General features: G+C 45.0%; 1 protein-coding gene across 4 annotated transcripts in view; it reads left to right on the top strand.

Moving 5' to 3' along the window:
• The window catches only part of nrcama (neuronal cell adhesion molecule a), a 405,372-nt gene that overhangs the window by 207,633 nt on the left and 179,055 nt on the right, over positions 1 to 18,684 (top strand). For all 4 annotated transcript variants that reach the window (XM_060839991.1, XM_060839992.1, XM_060839989.1 and 1 more), the window contains exon 3: positions 10,266 to 10,381. The gene's annotated coding sequence lies outside the window, so the exon portion shown is untranslated. The remainder of the gene's footprint in view (positions 1 to 10,265; positions 10,382 to 18,684) is intronic.

Here is an 18,684-nt window from a genome sequence, read left to right as displayed (position 1 = left end):
CAGGAGCTGCTCACTTCACCCCTGGATTGGTTCCTGCTCTGGCCGGGTGCCTCCTGGCACAGCCCTGCCTCCTTCTGAAGAAGGGACACCCAGAATGAGGTCCCTGTCCCTCGTTATCTCCCCACCCCACCCCCCACTCCCCCGCCCCTGTCTCCATGCCATTGTAGACCAATGGAGTGCAGATCTGGCTGTCCATGGCAGCAGCCGACCTGTCCATGTAGGCGGCCAAATGTTGGCATGCCTGAGGCAGAAGGGTTTCAACAACGTTGTTGCAGTCCTGCAGCCCTTTGTGTCAGGTTTTCCCAGTGCCCCTCCTAGGCATGTCAGTGAAGTTCCCGATTCCCGACACTGTGGGGAGACGTCCCCTGCCTGGGGCTGACCAGGTGCCTGGTCTCCATCAGCCAGTGCCCTGGGGCATTTGCCCCTTGCCCAGCCACAGAGATGTGGCAGTGAGGTGCTCCTGACTCTAATATAGAAAAGATCCCCACTAGGGTGTCAGAATGTGAGCTGGCGGAGGGTGCAGGAGGCTGATGTTTTGGCTGAGGAGTCGGAGCTGTCTTCCTCAGAGTCAAGGGGATGTCTGTCTTGAAGGGCCTCCCTCTTGACTGCGGAGACTAAGAAGTGACTGCATCACCCAGAAGTTCAGCCATGTTTTGAATACATACACAGTGGGGATACTGCTGCTTGGTTGGTTGCTGAGACATCAATGTTTCAGTATCTCTATGGGACTGTTCCCTTGCCTTTGAGCCCTGAAGTCCTCTGACTGTTGTGCACCCCTATCTCCCATCCTGGCCCCTTCAGCCTCATCATGGGCTGTTTTCTTTAGGAAGGGGAGGAATCGAGCAAAGTGAAAGTGGATTTCCCTCTGTTATTGCTGATATAATCACGGGGTATGATGTCCTGACTGAGTCAGGTCGTCCAAGGGGCATGCAGGGTTAGTAGTGGGGGGGATCATGGTCGGTGTGTGAGTGAGCAAGGAAAGACGTCACAAGGAGCAGTGATGAACCATGCATTTTGGTGGCTGCAGTTGCAGAGGTGGAGTAAGTCTGGAGGAGCAGGGAGAAAATCATGGTCCTTAACCTGGCCGAATGGTGAATGTTGTTGACCTCCTTTCTTCATGTCTGCAAAGAAAGATTACAAGGTGCTTGCATGAGCTGATTCCTGATGTTGAAGGCTGAGCTCATATGCGTATGTCACGATCAGTTCTGGTGGCCTATGTTTGCATGAGGGGTGCTTTTACTCTGGAGGAAGGGCTTTAGCATCAGATGTGTGGCTGTTCTTCTGCCTCCATTATACCATTTTTAAAGTGGTATGATTTTAAACTTGCCTCCATTTCTCTTCTCACAACGTTGTCTCATCAATCAAACATTGTCACACTCTTTTACCCAGTATATCCCAGTATTCCTCCTTCCCTTGTGAACTTCTAACATAAATGACATTACAACCCCAGAGCTTTTCAAAAATTGTGACCTTAGTTACAGGCTATAATTAACAGATGGCACAGTGGCTCAGTGGTTAGTACTGCTGCCTTGCAGTGCCAGGGGCCTGGATTCTATTCCACTCTCTGGCGACTGTCTGGCACCTTCTCCCTGTGTCTGCGTGGGTTTCCTCCTGTTGTTGCTGTTTCCTCCCACAACTCAAAGACGTGCAGGCTAGATGGATTAGCCATGGGAAATGAGGGATGGGGTCGCTCTGGATGAGATGCTCATCAAAGGGGCAGTGTAAACTCAATGGGCTGAATGGCCTGCTTCCACATGAGGGGATTCTGTGATGTGAGCAGGTGCACATCACAACTGACAGATTCCAGGTTACCTGGGAGCAGTGTCATCGATGACCCTGTTCACTGATGCTCAGCAGTGTGCGCTGTCAATTTAGACAAATCTCCTATAGATTGGAGTGGCAGATTAAAATGATTACATTATTGAGCCTGAATCCTTTTCCTCATTAACTTGGCTCAGTGAAATTCCTTGCTAGTAATCAGTGTATCATTTCGTTTCGGCTGATGGCGGCCAGATGATGTTTAATTTTTATCTTGACTTACAAAGGCAGAAAATTGAATTCCCTTCCATCTTTCCAATTTAGAAAGGATCATCTCGCCCAAAGCGAATTCTGAAGATGTGTTAGCATGGATGTCAGACACAGTATAACCATAATGCTGCCTCATTATTATCACTGAAAATGTTCTGTGACATTTTTAACTGTTCAACCCACACCACATTTTTAATGCGCTCCACCAAGCTAACCTTTGACTACAAACACTCCTACAAGACAAAATCATTCACAATGATGATGTAGGTGTCCCAGTCACTGAAGGTGAGCGTGCAGGTGTAGCAGATGGTGAGGAAGGCAAATGAAGTGGGCCTCCATCACAAGAAAATTCACGAATAAAGGGAAGAGATGTCTTGTTGCAAATGTACAGGGTCTTGGTGAGACCACACCTGGAGTCCTCTGCAGTTTTGGTCTCCGTACCCGGGGGAAGGATGTTCTGGCTGGAGAGGGAGTGCATCAAAAGTTTTCCAGGATGTATCCTGGGATGTCAGGATTGGCGTATGAAGAGAAACTGGATTGGTTCGGACTGCATTCACAGGAGTTCACAAGAATGATGTCATAAAAACTTATCTAGTTCTAACGGGATGAGACAGTTGATGTCAATAGGATGCTCTCGATGACTGGGCAGTCCAGGACTTGGGATCATGATCTAAGAAAAAGGGATAGGTCATTTCAGACAGGGGTGAGGAGAAATGTCTTCACCCAGAGAGTGGTGAGCCTGTGGAATTCTTTGCCACAGAACACCATGACATTGAATGTTTTTGAAAAGGGATTGGCTATAGTTCTTCGGTCTGGAGGGATCAAAGGAACAGGGAGAAAGTTGGAACAGGCTACTGACTTGGACAGTCAGCCATGATCAGGATAAAAGGCAGAGTAGGCTTGAAGGGCTGAATGGCCTACTCTTCCTTCAGTATCGGTAACCCAGAGGAGTAGCTAAACTGAAGCTGCGCTCCCTGGAAGTGAACAAAATACATTGTATGACATGTAATTGTTTTGTCAGGACAGGTGGGATAGTTGTACCTCATGCCCTGACCAATATCTATCCCTCAACAAACATCAGTGATTTAAAAAAAACAACAATAATTGTTATCTGGTTATTTATCTTGCTGAATTTTTCTGGGACCTTGCTGTGTGAAAGCAGGCCATGTTGCCTACATTTCAACACTGTTGAAACATTTAACATACTTCAGCTGTAAAATCTTACAACACATTATTGTTTCATACTATGTTAATATTCATTCCGGTCTATATTCACTTGCATTTCTCTATTATAATGTGAAAGATCAGATGGAAACACTTGCGACGCTTTCACCTTCCTACCCTCCTGCCTTCTCTTGTAGACGTTGACCCTGAACTCTGGCTGGGAAATGGGTCTGAAGCTGAGCAACTCTGCGCACGCTCTTGAAAAAGGCCTTTTGATTTTATTTACTATTCTCACATGTACCGTGAAATACAGTGAAAAAGATTTGTTTTACATGCTAACCAGACAAATTAAATCATATATAAGTACACCAGGGTAATAGAACAGAATGCAGAATATCGTGTTACAGCTACAGAGTAGGTGCAGAGAAAGATCAACTAACGTACAGTAATCGAGGTCTTGGCAACAGGCCCATGCTGCCCAGTTCTCACAATTAAACTAATCCTATTTGCCAATATGAGAGTTCCGTTTGTAAGTCCGATTATGTGACTGATATTTGGTGATAATGAAGCTTTTCTTTTCCATATTCAGTCTCTGGATGGAGGCATTACTGGTGAATCCAGCACTCATTACTCACCCACAGTTGTCTTTTAGATGTCTGTTTTGGACTCTTTTTATTGAGCTGCCATGATTTGTGCTACTGAGGAGGAGAGCTCTCTATTATTCTCTTGTTATAAAGTCCTAGAGATGTACAACACAGACCCTTCAGTCCAACTCCTCCATGCTGATCAGAAATCCTAAATTAATCTAGTCCCATATCCCTCCCTATTCCTTTACGCATCCAGATGTCTTTTAAATGTTGTAATTGTACCAGCCTCCACCACTTCCTCTGGCAGATCAGTGCATACACGCACCATCCTCTGTGTGAAGACATTTCCCCTTAGGCCCCTTTTAAATCTCTGCCCTCTCACCTTAAACCTATGCCTTCTAGTTTTGGATTCTGCTACCCTGGGGAAAAAAGACTTTGTCTATTTATCCTATCCATGCCCCTCATGATTTTATAAACCTCTATAAGGTCACCCTTCAGCCCCTGACGCTCCAGGGAATACAGCCCCAGTCTATTCAACCTCTTCCTATAGCTCAAACCATCCAATCCTGGCAACATCCTTGTAAATCTTTACTGCACCCTTTCAAGTTGAACACCATCTATCCTACGGCAAGGAGACCAGAATTGCATGCAGCATTCCAAACGTGACTAACCTATGTCTTGTGCAGCTGCAACATGACCTCCCGACTCCTATGCTGCTGAGGGAATGGGAATAAATTTTGGAGATTGGAGATAACTTTATTCTCAGGGACCTGCTGCACTCTTTTTGCAGTTTAGCAGTAGCGCGTTATGGATTGTGCAGATAAATGGTTTCATTGCTCAGTACCTGACCTCCATGCTGGACCTATAGCTGAGAATACTTAGCATTGTTCATTAACTATTCAGGATATTTCTATTTAACTGCATCAGGCTCTCTGTTATGCTCTGTACACTTAAATTGCCTGCCATTGTCTCTCATTGAATGGAGAAAGGTGAGGCTTTATTGGATGTGAATAAAAGAACCAACTTGAAGGAACAATAAGTGCTCTTTGAATGGCTTGTTGTGAGTTTGAAAAGGGTTTGGTGTACTTTCATCATGTGTTTGAAGATGAAAGGCTTGGTATGCTTTCAGCACATCAGAATTTTAGATTTTTTTCGACAGTTACAGATATTCCATGTGTTCCTAGTCAAGTTAACATGTACTCGGGAAGTAAGTGCATTGGTCATTTAACAGCTGTGAGAGACCTTCCTTTGGGCAGATTTACATAGCTAAGTCTGTGGCTCCATCTGTTATCATCCTCTGGAAGCAACCAGCAGAAGGTTAGCAGGAGGGACTAGTGTTGCTTTGATGGGCAGTAGTAAGTCAGTCCCTTCCCCATGTAGTGTGCCTCAGTCTACCTTGTGGAGGAACTAGTCATTGAGAGTGAATGAATCAGTGGAGTGGGTCGCCCGAAGTGATGGCCTTCATTGATTTACCCCTTGGGGAAAATCATGGATAGTCAGATCTTATTTGACGCTTGGTCTTCTCTCACAGGTACGTTTGGCTGAGTACAGGCGAAAAATCTTCTTTCAATTTTATATTTCCTGTGACTTCAAATGGCAGGATCACTAAACTTGGTAAATGGCAGGGCGGTGCTTTGAGACATTATATAAATGTCAGACCTTTCCTTTTATAAGGGTTTGCTCCAATCTAAGGGTTAGCAGTAGTACACAGGGCTGAATGGCCTCCTCTAGTCCTTTATTCTATCCACTCCAACCTAGAGTTAATGCTGATCTGAACAGAGTACTCTATTTCCTTCAATGACCCTACTGTGTGTTGAAACCCAGATAGGCCACACCAACTCCAACCAAACACTAACCATTTTTATTCTTGACCCTCACAAATTGGGAAGTTCTTAGTCATGGCCAGGGGTTTGGATCTTGGACTGTTTAGTTTACAGATATTGTCTTACCAACCTCTTCAAAGATGTTCCAGAGTTGTACACTAACAAGTGGGACTTGACCCAGAATTCCTTGATGAGAGGTCAGACTTGTCTATAATAGCCCTTCTGTTTTAGTCCACGTGGGTAATTGTAGAAATCTGCTGGGCAAAGAAAAGAGTCCAAGGTTGAGTTGGCCATCTGGAACTCTGAATGGCTTTGTTCTAAGGGTCAACGGAATACAACATTTGAAAAAAAAGGCTGCAGGCCAGCAGGGACAGTGGTTATTTGTAAATAGAAATGTTCACAGGGATAGAGCGAGGTAAGGCCATAGGGGTATGAAGATGAGTGAGCTTGATTGGATGTGAAACTGTAGGCATTATCATTTACATTAGTTTCACTGTCCAGAAGCCGTCCACACACTGCTGCCCACCAATCCCCAGAAGATCTCCTCTTTCGTCCAGATGAAAGAAAAAAGGGTGGAGTTTTGAAATTCAACATGCTGCAATGAAAAGAGAAATAAAATGGGAAGTGGTAGTGAGACAGGCAGGGTGGGTCAAAAAGAGATTGCCTGACTGGATTCTGATCTGACGTCTTTGTGGCTTTTCATTCTTTTTACTTTGAGACTTCAAAGATCGTGTTTCATTGAGTATAAGCTTCTTTTCTAAGCATGGTTTGTCAAGCAATGATTGATGCTGAACTGTCCTCCGAAGTGGCCCAGCAAGTCATGTAGATATCCATGTCGCAAAAATAAATACTGCAGGTTCATCGGTCCTTTCAAAGCTAAATGCTGTGGTTCTCTTCTAGAGGGACTGAAAGTTGTGTTAAACTTGTAAAGGATCTTGGATGGTCCACACCCTGAGCGTATAGGCCTGGTCTCCACATTATAAACATTAGCAAACAATGATGACACTAGAACTGAAAGGTTATCCCAAAAGTCTGGACAGTCTTGGCTCTTTTCTGGTAGAAAGTGAGGTCTGCAGATGCTGGAGATCAGAGCTGAAAATGTGTTGCTGGTTAAAGCACAGCAGGTTAGGCAGCATCCAAGGAACAGGAAATTCGACGTTTCGGGCCAGAGCCTGATGAAGGGCTCTGGCCCGAAACGTCGAATTTCCTGTTCCTTGGATGCTGCCTAACCTGCTGTGCTTTAACCAGCAACACATTTTCAGCTCTTTTCTGTAGAAATGTGGAATAATTGCTCAGAGGCCGGTATCCCGTTACCAAGTCACTTTTTATTTACATGTGCAGAGTAAATGAACTCTGACCAGCTAGCTCAGAGCTAGTCACCAGAGTGAGAGGGCTCTCTGAATCTCCAGTTTATATAAATGTCAGCCAGGGCTCCCTGATTGACCCTGGGTAACAACCCCAAGCAAGGATCTCATAGTCAATGCAATCCACATGGCCCTCGTTCCATTCACTATGAAAAGAAAAGACTGACTTAAGGTGACCATTGCGACTATGCAAGTGCTTGATATGGTTGACACCGAGAGCATGTTGCCACCTTAAGGGAAGAGTGGAACTAAAGGTAAATATGAAAGGTGGTCATTAATAAATCTATGGGATTTTCAGGCAAAAGTTCTTTATCCATAGCCATGAGAATTTATAATGTATTACCTGAAGAAGCAGAAGAAATGAATTGCATGGTTCCATTTAAGGGGAGGTCGATAAACATGAGGGAGAAAGGAAATGAAGACTATGTTTCTGGGATTGTTGGGTGAAGTCAAGTGGAACATGAACATCAGTGTGGACCAGTCCGTTTCTGTGTCATAGAACTGACATCAGATGATTCTAGCCAGTGGCTCACTACTGCCATCCTCTTGGGGAAAATAACAATGAGCAGGAATCTTGGCAGAGATGCCCAAATCAGGAGAATGGCAAAATAAAGGACATGAGCAGAGAAGCAATGGTAGAGAGCTAATAAGGCCATGTTAAACCCAGAAAGCACATACTGCTGATGTGAAGTTGAAGCTAAGATTGCTGAAGAACAGTAATCAGGAAGAGGTTGGGGGAAGTGTGTGCATAATGCAACTTGTACATCTTAATAATATTTATGATCACTTTGGAACCATCTGTGTTTGGGAGAATGAAGGAGGAAAGGGGAAAAGCATAAATGGTTCAATTAGGATTGATCCTTGGCTCAGGAACTATTACAGCTCTCAGTTACTTATCCAAATGATATTTAGCTATTCTCATGTGTGTCATCAATAATATGCCTAATTCAATTGATTGGACAGACTCATACACTGTTTACGATGGATGTCACCTTAAAGACCTGTCTCTGAGACATGCACTATAGACTTGCTTTGTGTGTTGCTATATCTGTGGAAAACAGATGACAAGATTATGCCAGTATCCACAAAAACAGACATCGTGGAGGATGAGATGAGCAGACATTTGAATGGTCGCTGGTTTCTCAGGCAGAAGTATGAAACCGCGACAGATTTGCACAGTGGACCTGTTAATGTGAGGTGAAATGAGGCTGGGCTCTTGCTCCTTATTGACTGCCTATGTAGAAGCTGAGCCACAACGCTGACCATAGGACATGAAGTGGCTGCCACTGTTCTGTCAATAAAACTGTGTGGAATTAACTGTCGATAGTAGGACAGATTCCAAAGGAGAAGAGGATGTGGAGTGAGATTGGGTCCAGACTTTACTTGGAGCTGCCTATACTGAATTAGGCTTAACTCCAAGAAATTCCGAGTCTTTACGTAAAGAAAAAGCATTCGGATGGGTATATGAGTAGAAAGAGTTTAGAGGAATATGCTGGCAAATGGGACTAGATTAATTCAGGGTATCTGGTCGGCATGGACGAGTTGGACTGAGGGGTTTCCGTGCTGGACATATCTATGACTCTAAAAAATGTCAACTTCATCTCGAAGCAGAGAAGTAAACCCAACTATCAAAGGCTGTCAATTGATCGAGTTTAAGGACAGCACTCTACAACCATTTTACACCATACAAACCAGGCGCAAGCAAAGATTTATGAGGGTGTTGCCTGGTTTGGAGGGTTTGAGCTATAGGGAGAGGCTGAATAGGTTGAGGCTATTTTTCTTGGAGCTAAGGGTTGACCTTACAGGGGTTGGTAAAATCATAAGGGGCATGGATGGGCAGAAGAGCTAAATCTTTCACTCAGAGTACCAAAGGGGCAACGTTTTCACGCAGAGGGTGGTGCATGTATGGAATGAGCTGCCAGAAGAACTGGTGGAGGCTGGTACAATTGCAACATTTAGAAGACATCAGGATGGGTATATGAATAGGAAGGGTTTAGGATATAGGCCAATGCTGGCAATTGGGACTAGACTAATTTCAGATATCTGTGTGGCATGGATGAGTTGGACTGGTGGGTCTGTTTCTGTGCTGTATAATTCTATAGTAGGCCACTCAACCCATCAAGCCTGCTCACCATTCAATAAGATCATGATGTGATTTTAACCTCAAGTTACATTCTTGCATTTCCCTGATAATCTTCCTTGATCATCAAGACGCTATCTGCCTTTGAAGTAAAAAGTATTGAGAGATTCTGCAAACAGTGCCTTTTAAGATTAGATTACTTACAGTGTGGAAACAGGCCCTTCGGCCCAACAAGTCCACACTGACACCCCGAAGCGCAACCCACCCATACCCCTACATTTACCCCCTACCTAACACTATGGGCAATTTAGCATGGCCAATTCACCTGACCCGCACATCTTTGGAATGTGGGAGGAAACCGGAGCACCCGGAGGAAACCCACGCTGACACGGGGAGAACGTGCAAACTCCACACAGTCAGTCGCCCGAGTCGGGAATTGAACCCGGGTCTCAGGCGCTGTGAGGCAGCAGTTCTAACCACTGTGCCACCGTGCCGCCCACAAAGAAGGAAACGTGAGACTCAATCCACTAAGAGGAAAGATATTTACTAAACTCTATCTTAAAATGGTGAATTTTGAACTATGATCCATACTCCTAGATTCACCCACACGAGGAAGCATCCTTTCAACATTTACCTGGTCAAGTCCCCTCAAGGTAGTGTGTGTTACAATTAACTTAGGTCTGACCAGCACACTGTTACCCTTCCTTTCAGCACATTCGGAGGATTAGCTTGTTAGATCGAAACAATTTCCTCTGGTGCAAGAGTCCAGAAGAAGGGTAAAATCTATTAAATTTAGAACTAGGCCATTCAGGGTTGATATTAGGGAGCAATTCTCCCAATAGTGAAGTGGAAATCTGAATCCTCTCGCTAAAATGTTGTCAACACTGGAGGTCAGTTGAAAAGTAAAAAACTGAGTTTGTAATGCTCAGCAAAGATAGCAAAGGACACGTAGCCAAACCAGGTACACCATGTTGACATTAGACACAACCTGTATAGCAGGCAAAGAAAAGCAGCTCACGGTGACTCACTGACTTCCTGACTCTACTCTTGTCCCAATCTCTGTCTGAGTAACACCCTCTGAGGAACGCCTTTTCTATGTTATGCACCAGACACTGGAAAGACCACTGATTGGGAGATACTGTACTGCTGTCTGATGTTACGGTCCAGTGACAAAAAGATCTGACTGATTGACAGTCTGTTTTCCTTTTTGCCTTTTCAGAAGTGGACGTTTTGACATGAACGCAATTAACTGATGGGGCCCTGTTGAGAACAGATATCAAACGCAGGTTGCTTCCAGGGAGATCAGGAAGTGAAGAGAGTCGGGCTCACCATCTGGTAAGAAGGTTTTATGTGTTTACACTCTCACAGCACAATGCATTTTGCATAATGTGCAAGGTCATTACCACATGAAAGCCTTGCTTGGTGACGATGGGTCAAGGTTTCATATCTGCCAACTGGCTGGTGATAGAGTGTGCTCTATCTGTACAGCACAGCCACGTCCTTTCGAAGATCTGTGTTCTTCAATCTTGATGAGATGTATCTGGAACATGTGAAGGCAACATGATGATCTCGGGTTGATGGAGCTTGGAAGGGAGAGACTGTTTCAGTTGTGAAGCTGAAAACGTCCAGTGTGCTTTCTTACACCCTCTCCCTCCCAAACCGGCCAGATACTTGTAATAAGAAAGATCAAAAGTGATGGAAGTTGGCTTTTTCTATAAATAAGATTGTACAAACATGGTGTTGCTGATAATTATGTGGTGTCATTTGAAAAGTCTCAACTTGAACCTTTTAAGATCCTCCGTGTTGGATGTTAAATGATGCGAAGGATGAGGAGCAGGTCAAGTGGTTTAATTTCTGCTCCATGCTTGCCTTGCCTTTTCTACATGTTTTAATCCATCTCTTTCCTCATGCCTTTCATGACCAGAATTCATTGGGTCAGATGGAAGGTGATTGCAGTCTTGCCTCCCCACCATCCTAAGAACAAGTAACAAAGCACGAGCTGTCACGCATTAGCCTGGCACTCTCGTGACTAATATATAATTCATAAGCCTTATCTTGCACCACACCACCCTCTACCAGCTTCCTTCAGAGCTCAAGGCTGCAGCCTCCTGATGCAGATAGTACAATGGCACAAGAGGTACCTGCCTGATAACAGTGAGAGCCCAGTACTGCCTCGGCACAGGAGGACCTAATGGTGTCTGTTTCTAATATCTGTTTCAGGCTTGTCTTTGTCAGTGATGGAACAACTCCTCCGTGCTGTGGTCACATGCAAAATGGGATATCTGCAATGCAGCATCTCATGCATGCTTGTGTTTTACAATAAATTATTGACATCTTGATGCAGTAATGTGTTTAGCCACAATCAGCAAACCACAGCCAAGCAGGTAGTTACCAGACAAACAGGAAGGGCCATTTATTGTCTCTTTTTTTTTCAAAAATTCTGAAAATCTCTGTTGGAGATTCAATAGGGCAATTAAAGCTAATTTTCTGAATGGGAAAGTTTGACTTGGTTGTTAGACAAGGATTGATCGAACCACAGTCAACTCCCAGCAAGTGACCAATGCTGCAGATAGGTTTCTTTTGGCTCATCTGGGTCTAGTTTTTAATTCAAAACCCATTCACTTGCACGGAGTTAAAGTTAGGCTTGCATTCTGAGAGCTGGATTTGCAGGTTTACTGTTGCAAGGAGGTGATAAGTGGAGACGTGCATGTAAACAATTTTGTTTTCCAGAGCTCTTTACCACCAATTTAAGTAATTTTGGGTTGATATGATGTGGGAAACATAACAGCTAAGCTGTGATTAGCACACAGTGGTAGCATCCCTGCGTCAGGGCCAGAAGACTTGGGTTCAGGTCCCATCTGTTCCAGAGATGTGTGAGAAGGCATCAGTGCAGATTGGTTGGAAAGTGTTTTTTTATAGCAAGCTCTGACATACCTGTCATCGGGTGGGGGGTGCTTCTGGGTTCAAAGCCTCCCCAGAGGCTGAGTCATAGTCATAGAGCCCAAAACCTAGCCTGGGTCTCCAGTGAGGTACTGGGCAGTATTGCACTGTTGGCAATGCCATTGTTGGGATAAAACAGTATTTGAAGTAGATTGCCTCACATGTGACTTTAGGCAGCAAAGGCACTGCCGATGCCCTCAAATGGTCCTCAAATACAAACGTTGGTCACTTGCTCGGCTCATAACGCTTAGAGTAGACAGGCTTTCAAACAGCAATTGTTCTAATATAGTAATATCCCATAAACACACCCTTGGCAAAGGCAGATTCCATCAAATAAATAGTCTCACATGCAATTCACCAGTCTGAGGTTGGAACCAGAAAAGAAAATTCTGTCGAGAAAGAGGGGTATGGCAACTTTCATAACCAACTTCGAAACACAGTAACTACTGAAACCTAAACTCAAGCCCCATCTCAATGGGAGCTTTACTCCACCCATTCATGCTACTTCTATTGTTCCAACTTTTTAAAAAATCCTCAAGGCCTTACAGGTTGTTTACCTCATTGGCTTGGGAGAGGCAGCTTTTCACCTATGACTCAAAACCTCCCTTTACCCCTCTTTAAGCCTTAGTACTGCAACAAGCACCTTTAACCTGCTATCTCAAGGGGTTTTGCAGGACCTTAATTCATTTGCAACAGTTGACAGTAAGACTGGTGCCCAAGAGCTTGACCAAGGAGATTGTTTCGAAGGGGCATCTTAAAGGAGAAGAACGAATGGAAGCACAAGCAAGAGGGAGTTCCAAAGCCCAGGTAGTTAAATCACAGATCCCAATATAAACTGCAAACTTGAGGAGGGTGAATGGGAGGAATGCAGCGTTCTCCAGGAGGACAATGAAATAGAGAGGGGTAAGAGCACCCCACCTCCCACCATGAAGGTATTTGATAGCAACGATGAAAATCTGAATTAAGGTCTTGCTGGAGTTAGGGGGCCAGTGTATGGTGGCTCTAAGTATTGCATGTTCCTCAATGGGTACATCTGGTTTTGTGGTCTGCAAGCATAGCCTTGACTAGAATTCGCTATTCTAGGCCCTTCGTGGGGAAGGGTTTTTGAGTTTCAGAAATCTGCAGAAGCAGAAGGGGTTCTCCTGTGTCACTGACCTCTGCTCACTGTGCTGCTGTGCACACAGTAATTTTCCAAGCAGATTGGACTTTTGCCAGGGCCCTGGTCTGCTTGCTCTGTGAAGCCCTGGACCAAATGGGCTGTTCCCCTCCAGTGTTTTATCCGTGAAAGTATCAGTGATGAGGAGGAAAGGCCGTTTACCTGTCTGCCAAAAACCAATTGGTCACAGCATCAAGAACTTCAACCATTGCTCGAACATCAGTATTTCTCGAGGGCAATTGGGCATGGGCAATAACTGTTGGACCAGCCGGTGGTGATCGTGATTCATGATCAAATTTTAAATTGATATTCTGACTTTATTTGAGATGCTCGCTGTCACTCTTATTGAAACATATATGGTTCTGAGGGAACTTGGCAGGGTACACAGTAGGAAGATATTTGCCTATGTGAGGACAGACCAGATTTAAGAGGCACGGTTTAAAAATAAATACCTTCTGAAGGAGCAACTCCATCATGAGTCTTTGGAATTCACTTGCTGAGAGCACGATTGAGGCTGGGCCTTTCAATGATGACCATGAATCCATTGGTGGAAAAAACCCATCACTGACGTCCTTTAGTGAAGAAAACTGCCCTCCTTACCTGGTTTGGCCTACTCGTCACTCCAGACCCACAGCAATGTAGTTGACTCTTATCTGCCCTCCAGTCAATTAGTGACGCGCAATAAATGCTGCCTGGCCAGTGATGGCCTCATCTCGTGAATGAATGAAAAAAGAATTGACCAGGACTCCAGGAGAACTCCCTAGCTCCTACACAAAGTCAAGCCACGGGACCTTCACACCTACTTGAGGAGAGATCGGTTGAGCAGCTCGTCAAAAGGACAGCATGGCACTCCTTCAGCCTAGAATAGACGAACAAATCTCTGTTACTGCCCAATGCTTTCCATTTGTGTGACGGCAAACTACAAACCGAGATGGCTTTAGAATAAGGCAGGATAGAGCCTTAGTGTAAAAATAAGCGAAAGTACGATCAGAAAATTGCTTCAAGTAACAGGAAATGAAAAGATGTAGAGAAGCAGGCACTAAAGCCTCTAATAAAAGGTAGTGTGGAAGCGTCGGAAATTCCTCTTTGAGCCGCACGGTGGCACAGTGGTTAGCACTGCTGCCTCACAGCGCCTGAAGACCCGGGTTCAATTCCCGACTCAGGCGACTGACTGTGTGGAGTTTGCACATTCTCCCCGTGTCTGCGTGGGTTTCCTCCGGGTGCTCCGGTTTCCTCCCACAGTCCAAAGATGTGCGGGTCAGGTGAATTGGCCATGCTAAATTGCCCGTAGTGTTAGGTAAGGGGTAAATATAAGGGTATGGGTATGGGTGGGTTGCGCTTCGGCGGGTCGGTGTGGACTTGTTGGGCCGAAGGGCCTGTTTCCACACTGTAAGTAATCTAATCCAAATAGGTTGTGGTGCAGCTGAAAGATTACTTCCTGCCCTGAATATTTTCCTATGTGTATGGTTTTGAACAAGCACCTTTACACAAAGAGGACTAATGGATTCTGAGGTCAAATCTTGACCCACATTATCCTGCATCTTCCATTATCTGGTAAACCTCACATGTTATACACTAGCTTATACAATATGATCATCGCTATAGGATTAAACTCACCAGCTCTGGTCAGGCGTGTTCCTGGTAGTTCAATTACAACACGCTGCCTCTAGCCATCAATACACCAGCCTTCCCCACTTTCTTTTCACTGAATGCCTGATACTTCAGTCCACAGAGTCTTCCCACGTCTAATGGAAAGCAAAGAGATGTTGACCATCCTGGTCCTGTTCTTATTTGCTTTGATTTCTTATTAAAGTCTTGAAGTTAGAGAGAAGTACAGCATGGAAACAGACCCTTTGTTCCAACTCGCCCATGCCAACCAGATTTCCCAACCCTAATCTGGTCCCACTTACCAGCACTTGGCCCATAACCCTCGAAATCCTTCCTACCCATCCAGATGCCTTTTAATTGTTGTAATTGTACCAGCCTCCACCACTTTCTTTGGCAGCTCATTCCATACACACACCACTCTCTGTGTGAAAAAGTTGCCCCTTAGGTCCCTTTTAAATTTTTTCCATCTCACCCTGAACCTATGCCCTGTAGTTCTGGACTCCCCCACCTCAGGGAAAAGACCTTGTCTATCTACCCTATCCATGGCCCTCATCATTTTATAAACCTCTATAAGGTCACCCCTCAGCCTCTGACGCTCCAGGGAAAACAGCCCCAGCCTGTTCAGCCTCTCCCAATACCTCCAATCCTTGCAACATCTAGTATTGGTTTGCGTGCTATCCAGACAAAACATATGATACCTAAGCACATCAGGGTAATAGAACAGAATGCAGAATATAGTGTTACAGTTACAGAGATGGTGCAGAGATCAACTCTAATATATGAGAAATCCATTCATAAGTCTGATAACAACGGGGAAGATAATGTTCTTAAATCCGTTAGTACTCGTTTGCAAACGTTTGTATCTTCAGCCTGACACAAGAGGGTGAATGTTGGCCTGAATGATCTATTTTGGTGCTGGAAACTTCTGTCTAATGACATCTAAAGACTTGAGATCATAAGGAGTAAAGGCAAGAGCAGGTTTCTGAGCCTCCTCTGCAATTTGATACCATCAAGGTTGATCAGGTTTTGGCCTTAGCTCCACTTTTCTGCTCAATCCCCATAAACCCTGACTCCCTTCTCAATCAAGGAGGAGGAAGTGAGGACTGCAGATGCTGGAGATCAGAGCTGAAAATGTGTTTCTGGAAAAGGGCAGCAGGTCAGGCAGCATCCAAGGAGCAGGAGCCCTTCTTCAGGAATCCCACCCACCTACCATCGCCATCCCACCTACCTTCCCGTCCTCCCCACCCGCTAATTGTCTCTCAGCCCCCTTCCCCCTCCATATTCCTGAAGAAGGGCTCATGCCCGAAACGTCGATTCTCCTGCTCCTTGGATCCTGCCTGACCTGCTGCGCTTTTCCAGCAACACATTTTCAGCTCCCTTCTCAATCAATAAATTGATCCGGTTACACATACAAACTTGAGATCACTGAGATATCAAGTGCAAGGTTGCTCAGTCTCACAGATATTCAGTGGCCTAGCCTCAACTGGTCTTTCAGGAAGTGAATTCTTTTCATGGTCATCTTAATTCCAGATTTTTATCACATTCAAATCCCACCATCTGCCATGGCAAAGATTTGAAACTGGACCCCTAACGTCTGACCTGGGCCTCTGGATAAATAGTCTGACAATAATATCACTAGGCCATTGCCTCCCCACCAACCTATTACAGTTGTCTCCTACCTGCATCCACCTATCGCCATCCCAACTACATTCCCGTCCTCCCCACCCCCTAATTGTCTCTCAGCCCCCTTCCTCCTCTATATTCCTGATGAAGGGTTGAGGCCTGAAATGTTGACTGTCCTGCTCCTCGGATGCTGCCTGACCTGCTGGGCCTTTCCAGCATCACGTTTTCTGATTCTCCAGCATCTGCAGTCCTCACTTTCTCATCCTGTTTATTCACCAGTCAATGGAACTAAAACACATTAGATGGTCTTTAGCAAGCAGTACAGTCCAAGGATCCCCACAATGTAAAAGAAAACAAAAGCAACCTCTTTACTTTTCTCTTTCGTAGGCTGGCCCTTAGGATGGAGGATAACTTTTCTTCTGCGCTGGTACAATGGGTCCTGAGGTGATTAAACAGTGCAATGCTGCATCCTTGAATTGGAGAGGGCAGAGGCGGGTATGATTACAACATTTAAAAGACATCTGGATGAGTATATGAATAGGAAGGGTTTAGAGGGATATGGCCCAAATGCTGGCAAATGGGATAAATCATTTTCGGATATCTGGTTGATGTGGGTGAGTTGGACTGAAGGGTCTGTTTCTATGCTGTAGGATTCCGAATGGCCGGATTAAAGATGGTCGGGCCAGTCACCTCTCTGACACAGCCTGGGAATGGACATGCAGAAGGTTCTCTTTGATTAACAATCAATTGCAATTCTCTCTCCCTCTAGTCCAGGACATTTTGGTGGGTTTGAATAACCCCAAAGCAGTGCCAGCTGAGTTCAGTCATACAGGGCGAAGGCGTTACCTTGACTAGCTGCTTTTCAGAGACCTGACTGCAGTTGGCAACAGGTAGGGATTACGAGCTCCGGCACTGTGCACTGACGATCACAGCTATGAGGACTTTAGAAAATCAGTGGCCTGGTATTCTTTTAAAAGCAAGAGACATGCCGCAAGCCAGTGAAGGCCGGTCGCTGGGTAACTGGGGATTGTTGCCTTTCTGTGTTGAAAATATCACAGCACAATGCTGTGCGAGCGTCACTGCATACGCCTGGCTGTCTGACTGCTGACAGTCATTTTTTTTTTAAACAAAACCCTAATCTGCAAAAAAGCAGGGCAGAGAGCATTGGTGGATGCATGGATCTATGACAGCATTAAAATAACTAAAGAGGAACGCACGCAGAACTGTTGTCCTTTGAGCTGATGCCATTAATTGTTCTGAAAGAGAACTGGAAAGTTGAAAATCTATGGCTGCAATATGGTAACTAGGCAATGCTTCTGGCGCTTTCCATATTTTGTTCTATTGTATTTTCAGCCGTTTGTGTGAAATTGCTTTTCCTCCTGTTAACTCTCTGTATCATCCGTACAGTAATAAATCTGCATTGCAATTTCATAGCCTTAGCCTTACAATATCTACTTTACATTTTTATTTATTATTAATAATTGCATGGTAGATGTTTGGGTGGTAGGGGAGGAGGAGAGAAAGTCTATTTGACAACCATGAATCATCCCGCTCAGCAATGAATGGCTGGGTATTAACTGGAGCGGGCGGGTGGGCGGGCTGGGGCTGGAGTGAGGGCCTCTGATGTGGGCATGGCTTCAGAAGACCCTGCAGGTAAAATGGCACCCCCCCCCCCCCCCGGCCTTCTGGCAGTGATGATAGGTCCTGTTTAGCACTCTTAATGTCTGTTTTCTGACCACAGCCAACTGGATTGAGAGGTTGGCATTCTAGGCCAAATCGAGGCTGTAAGACCATAAGATAAAGAAGCAGGATTAGGCCATTTGGCCCACTGGGCCTACTCCCGCCATTCGATCATGGCTGATGCATTTCTTAACTCTATTTTCCTGCCTTTTCCCTGTAATCCTTCATCCCCTTTACTAATCAAGAACTTGTCTATCTCTGTCTTAAAGACACTCAATGACTTGGCCTCCTGCAGCAATGAGTTCCACTGATTGAATGACCACTGGCTGAAAACTTTCTCCTCAATTTTAATGGGTCATTCCTTCACTCTGAGGCTTTGCCCTCTGGTCATCGTCTCTCCGACATGTGGAAGCATCATCTCCATGTCTACTTTATCCAGACCCCTCTGTATTCTGTAAGTTTCAATCCAATCTCTCCACCCCCCGCCCCCCTATTTCTTCTACACTCTGTTAAGTACCAACTGAAAGTCCTCGATCACTCCTCATATGACAAGCCCTTCATCCCAGTCTTATAAACCTCCCCTGGACCCCCTCCAAGACCATCACATCCTTCCTTAGATACAGGGCCCAAA

This window comes from Hemiscyllium ocellatum, chromosome 19 (genome assembly GCF_020745735.1).
Source record: "Hemiscyllium ocellatum isolate sHemOce1 chromosome 19, sHemOce1.pat.X.cur, whole genome shotgun sequence".
NCBI lineage: Eukaryota > Metazoa > Chordata > Chondrichthyes > Orectolobiformes > Hemiscylliidae > Hemiscyllium > Hemiscyllium ocellatum.
Note: the sequence above shows the minus strand (reverse complement) of the source record. Positions and strands in the feature narration are given on the sequence as shown.